Here is a 5635-nt window from a genome sequence, read left to right as displayed (position 1 = left end):
GTAAATTCACCAGTAATTTTGGGGTGAATACATTTTCTGAACGTCACGCGCCAATGTAAAATGTTTTTTTTTTAATATAAATATGAACTTGATGAAACAAAAAATGCTTGTATTGTCTAACATAATGTCCTAGGAGTGTCATCTGATGAAGATCGTCAAAGGTTAGTGCATAATTTTAGTTGATTTTGAGCTTTTGGACGGCTAACCTTGCTCAGAAAATGGCTGTCCTTGCTAAGAAAATGGCTGTGATGTTGTTTTTTGCTGTGGTTGTATCCTAACATATTCTAATTGTCACGTCCTGACCAGCAGAGGGAGTAGTGGTGTAGTATTTTGGTCGGGACGTGGCAGAAGAAGTCTGTATGTGTTGTCTAGTATGTCTGTTTCTGTGTTAGTCTTGTGACTCCCGATCAGGAACAGCTGGGGATCGTTGTTCCTGATTGGGAGTCATATATTTAGGAGTATGTTTGTCACTTGGGTTTGTGGGTGGTTGTGCTAACACTGCTAGTCTTTTTTTTTTTTTTTTTTTTTTTTTTCAAATTCCCACCGAACACTGCCGGTGAATTTACTAAATTACTCACGATAAACGTTCACAAAAAACATAACAATTATTTAAAGAATTATAGATACAGACCTCCTCTATGCACTCGACATGTCCGATTTTAAAATAGCTTTTCGCTTTATATGCTAGCTTGAAAAATGGGTGTCTGATTATTTCTGGCTGGGTACTCTGCTGACATAATCTAATGTTTTGCTTTCGCTGTAAAGCCTTTTTGAAATCGGACAGTGTGGTTAGATAAAGGAGATTCTTGTCTTTAAAATGGTGTAAAATAGTCAATAGTCACAAGCAAGCATATATGTCACAAAAACCCAAAACACAGCTAAATGAAGCACTAACCTTTGATGATCTTAATCAGATGACACTCCTAGGACATTACAATACATGCATGTTTTGTTCAATCAAGTTCATATTTATATCAAAAAACAGCTTTTTACATGGGCGTGTGATGTTCAGAAAATGTATTCCCACCATGAATTTACTAAATTACTCATCATAGACGTTGACAAAATACATAACAATTATTTTAAGAATTATAGATACAGAACTCCTTTGTGCAATCGCTATGTCAGATTTTAAAAAAGCTTTTCGGCGAAAGCACATTTTGCAATATTCTGAGTACATAGCTCAGCCATCACGGCTAGCTATGTACTCATCACACTGAGAAACTGAGCTACTATACTCTGCCCAGAGACAGGAGACGCCTCAATCCGCTTTCTGAAGGCTTTAGAGAGCCAATGGAAGCCTTAGAAAGTGCTACGTAACTCCACAGATACTGTATTTTCGATAGAGAATCAAAAGAAGAATTACAAATTCTCAGACAGGCCACTTCCTGCTTGGAATTTTCTCAGGTTTTTGCCTGCCACATGAGTTCTGTTATACTCACAGACACCATTCAAACAGTTTTAGAAACTTCAGTGGTTTCTATCCAAATCTACTAATAATATGCATATTCTCGTTTCTGGGCAAGAGTAGTAACCAGTTTAAATCGGGTACGTTTTTTTCATCCGGCCGTGAAAATACTGCCCCCTATCCTAAACAGGTTTTAATGGAGATTGAAGAAGAGTAAATCAATTGCAGGTTTCAATATAGCTTGAGAGATCTGCTGTTATCACTCCACTCTGACTACTAGCGTTGTGATCTCACTGCAATCATCAGAGAGTAAACTACACTAAACTAGAGAGAGTAACCAAACGCATGTCTAGGATTCGTCAGGATCCAGAGTGAGTTGTGCAGTGACTGCTGGGGCTTCTCTCCTGTGTAAGAGAAGGGGGTGACTTCTTTAATTTGATACAGTGTGGAATGAAGTGCATTCAAGAGTGCACTGTTTTGTCACGTTGCAAAATGCTTTGAAGTTGAATGGGAAGGTTCATCTGAATGGTTTGTGAGTGACCTTGCATAACACTGAAGGAGAGGGATGAAGCTTGCTTACCGATCAGTCTTCTTCTAAATAGTACATGTTCTATTCAAAGCCTGGAGGGAGTAGAGCTACAAACGCAATGAGAATGTGATACAAATGCTGCACACTTACCTCTACTGCCATTGTCCTCATCCTAAAAGAGAGAGGAAAAAGAGAAAAGATAGTCAGACATTTTTTGCATTCTATTTTTTAATCTGGAGTTTTCTTCAATGAAGATGAAGTGAATGAGTTTAGTAGTATATGGAGTAGAGAAGTACACAGCTTTCACAGTCATAAAAAGGAAACCAATTCAAGCAAAAGTGACAGGAGACACAAGGGACACTGGCAGAGTTCTTCAGGGTGTTGCCGTCACGGAAATGTGAGATAAGAAATTTGACTTCTTAAAGCTTACATTCTGAATTTCCTTAAAATCCAGGTTCAAAATCCACATGCGTGTGCTAATATCGTACCACGACAGAAACACATATGTTCTCCACATATCCTGTAAGTCTCCAAACTTTCCTTGGCGATCCTTTAAGACAGACTGACCCTCTTCAAGCTAACCCAGTTTCAAAAAGACTGGGACTGTGAATCCCTGCCAAATGCTATCTGTTATTGATGGAGATGTATTTTGTTTGTTATTTCTTAATGCACTGAGAACCCATAAACTCTCAATGAAGTTAGGAAAGGTTCAGTTTTTCCAGATATGAGCTGAACTGTGATTATTCAGAAACACAAAGCAACCCAATTCTACTTGAAATAAGAAAATAGGTTAACACTGTACAGTGGCACAAAGGAGAGCCTTTGCATCAGTTCTGCTGGATAGAATTCTGCAACATCTAGACCGGAGTGCTTCAGCTTTGCATCTTCTGACAACCAGGTGGCGAATCGCATCTCTGCATGTCTGGCAGACATATCAGTGTGGATGACGGATCACCAGCTCAAGCTGAACCTCGGCAAGACGGAGCTGCTCTTCCTCCCGGGGAAGGACTGCCCGTTCCATGATCTCGCCATCACGGTTGACAACTCCCTTGTGTCCTCCTCCCAGAGTGCTAAGAGCCTCGGCGTGACCCTGGACAACACCCTGTCGTTCTCCACTAACATCAAGGCGGTGACCCGATCCTGTAGGTTCATGCTCTACAACATTCGCAGAGTACGACCCTGCCTCACACAGGAAGCGGCGCAGGTCCTAATCCAGGCACTTGTCATCTCCCGTCTGGATTACTGCAACTCGTTGTTGGCTGGGCTCCCTGCCTGTGCCATTAAACCCCTACAACTCATCCAGAACGCCGCAGCCCGTCTGGTGTTCAACCTTCCCAAGTTCTCTCACGTCACCCCGCTCCTCCGCTCTCTCCACTGGCTTCCAGTCGAAGCTCGCATCCGCTACAAGACCATGGTGCTTGCCTACGGAGCTGTGAGGGGAACGGCACCTCCGTACCTTCAGGCTCTGATCAGGCCCTACACCCAAACAAGGGCACTGCGTTCATCCACCTCTGGCCTGCTCACCTCCCTACCTCTGAGGAAGCACAGTTCCCGCTCAGCCCAGTCAAAACTGTTCGCTGCTCTGGCACCCCAATGGTGGAACAAGCTCCCTCACGACGCCAGGACAGCGGAGTCAATCACCACCTTCCGGAGACACCTGAAACCCCACCTCTTTAAGGAATACCTGGGATAGGATAAAGTAATCCTTCTACCCCCCCCCCCCTTAAAAGATTGAGATGCACTATTGTAAAGTGGTTGTTCCACTGGATATTATAAGGTGAATGCACCAATTTGTAAGTCGCTCTGGATAAGAGCGTCTGCTAAATGACTTAAATGTAAATGTAAATCTAAATGTCAATGCCATAGCAAAAACTGACCGGGAAGAGAAGAGTGTGCTCTGCGCAGTGAAATTAATGTTAAAATACACTTGTGAACTTAAACAAAAAAAACACAACGCACACCTCTACAAATGTTTTTATCGTTAGTAAAATCCCAAACGGAGGCAGGTGGTTCAACTACAGTAAATCCCTTAAAAACTTGGATTGAAACGATCAGATGGAGACATCGGAAGCACTATCCCATTAGAAGAGGTTGAGTATTCCGGTATTTACTGAAAACTGTAGAATGACAGCCCATTAAGCACGGAAATGCTGGGAGAGACAAATTATGCAAGAGGCAGCATAATGTTGACGTTATCCAGTGGGTGTTTCTGGCACACTTCCCAGGTAGGATGGCACAACTGAGATTACTACCAGATAATGTTGTGAATTTCAGTGTTGTGGGAAACTGACAGCTATAACCCAGTCTTTCTCTACCCCTATACAAACTACAATTGGTCCATATTAGTTGATGATTAATATTATAGTAATATGGTTGAATGTTAGTACAATAGTATGCCAAAGTGTAGCACTGAAAATAGCTGAGGAATATACAACAATTATACAACTGATACTAAAACGGCTACAGCTGTCATATCTATGCTAAGGTTGACTGAGTGATGATGTTCTCACCTTGAGAGAAGAGTGGACGGCTGACTCGGACGGGTAGACAATGAAGTGGCGCAGCGTGAAGCCGAGACACTGCGAGGTGCGCTGCAGCCGGAGCGTCTTGGGGCCCGGCCAGGAGAAGCGCTCACTCCCCCTGCCTGGGGACCCTGTTGCTTGGGTCGACGCCTCGCTCTGGTCATGCCCACCCTGCTGTTTGGCCTGAGAAAAACATAGAGAGGGATTGATAGAATATTAATATGGTTAATGTGACCTTTGAGATAATCCACTCAAAGTAGGACAGATAGATGAACATGTTTTCCTCTTACATACTTCTGCTAGTGTAATTGACAATTCAGTCACAGAAGAAAACATTAATATCTGGAGGTGGCCTTAGACTTTACTCATTTAATCTGTTATCCTCCTACAGGGAGAAGGTGGATTGAATCGATTGAAACTGTGAAGGATGCAGCAGAAAGATTCAGCAGAAAGGCAAAGAGGGAGAAAGAGCGACACAGTCAGACATGACATCCGCAGCACACCCATAAGATTTAGACATAAGGGCCTGGTCAGATAGGAGAACATGAACAAATCTAGTCTAATTTAGATCTCCCAATAGGAGACCTTCAGTACAGATGACATAATAACAATAAACAATAACAAAGCAATCCCTGCCCCTGTTTCACTAAAAAGCTGAGGGATGGGGTATGGATAACTGTCACCACTCTCAAATTCACAGACTGAGCTAGGACTGACCATCCAAGATACATTTTTGTTGTTGTTGTTTTAACCATGTTTTGAGGCTATATAGTGTGTCTACATTTACTTTGTTTACAAACATTGGAATAAAACAACCTTATATTTTGATGGTGTACGACAGTTGAACCAAGCTCATGACGCATTTAAAAGTTAGCCCATATCCTTCAAGAATAAATGGGTACATATCATTAATTTATGAATCTAAAAATTGATTTAGCAACTGGTGATTGCCCCTTTAGCAGCAGCCATCAGGTTCACAAGGCAACAATTTACAAGTGATGAGAACATGGGATCAAATCCCCACTATACTCTCAATGTGTTCCTTGACACTGAAGATAGTAAATAAGCTTTACTCAAACAGAGCTCTCTGTTTTCACAGATAAAACACATTGAGTGAGAGTTCATTTGGCAGATACTCACAGATATTAAATCAAATGAAGTTACATGAAATGTAAT

The 5635-nt window shown here is 41.9% G+C and overlaps 1 long non-coding RNA gene across 1 annotated transcript; it reads left to right on the top strand.

Annotated features, from left to right (window-relative positions):
- Positions 1-3720: 3720 nt before the first annotated feature.
- Positions 3721-5284, top strand: LOC123729053 (uncharacterized). Its single transcript, XR_006760837.1, has 2 exons — positions 3721-4523; positions 4851-5284. It is a non-coding gene; the product is annotated as an uncharacterized lncRNA (long non-coding RNA).
- The last annotated feature ends 351 nt before the right edge of the window (positions 5285-5635 follow it).

This window comes from Salmo salar, chromosome ssa19 (genome assembly GCF_905237065.1).
Source record: "Salmo salar chromosome ssa19, Ssal_v3.1, whole genome shotgun sequence".
NCBI lineage: Eukaryota > Metazoa > Chordata > Actinopteri > Salmoniformes > Salmonidae > Salmo > Salmo salar.
This window is presented reverse-complemented; position numbering and strand designations above follow the sequence as displayed.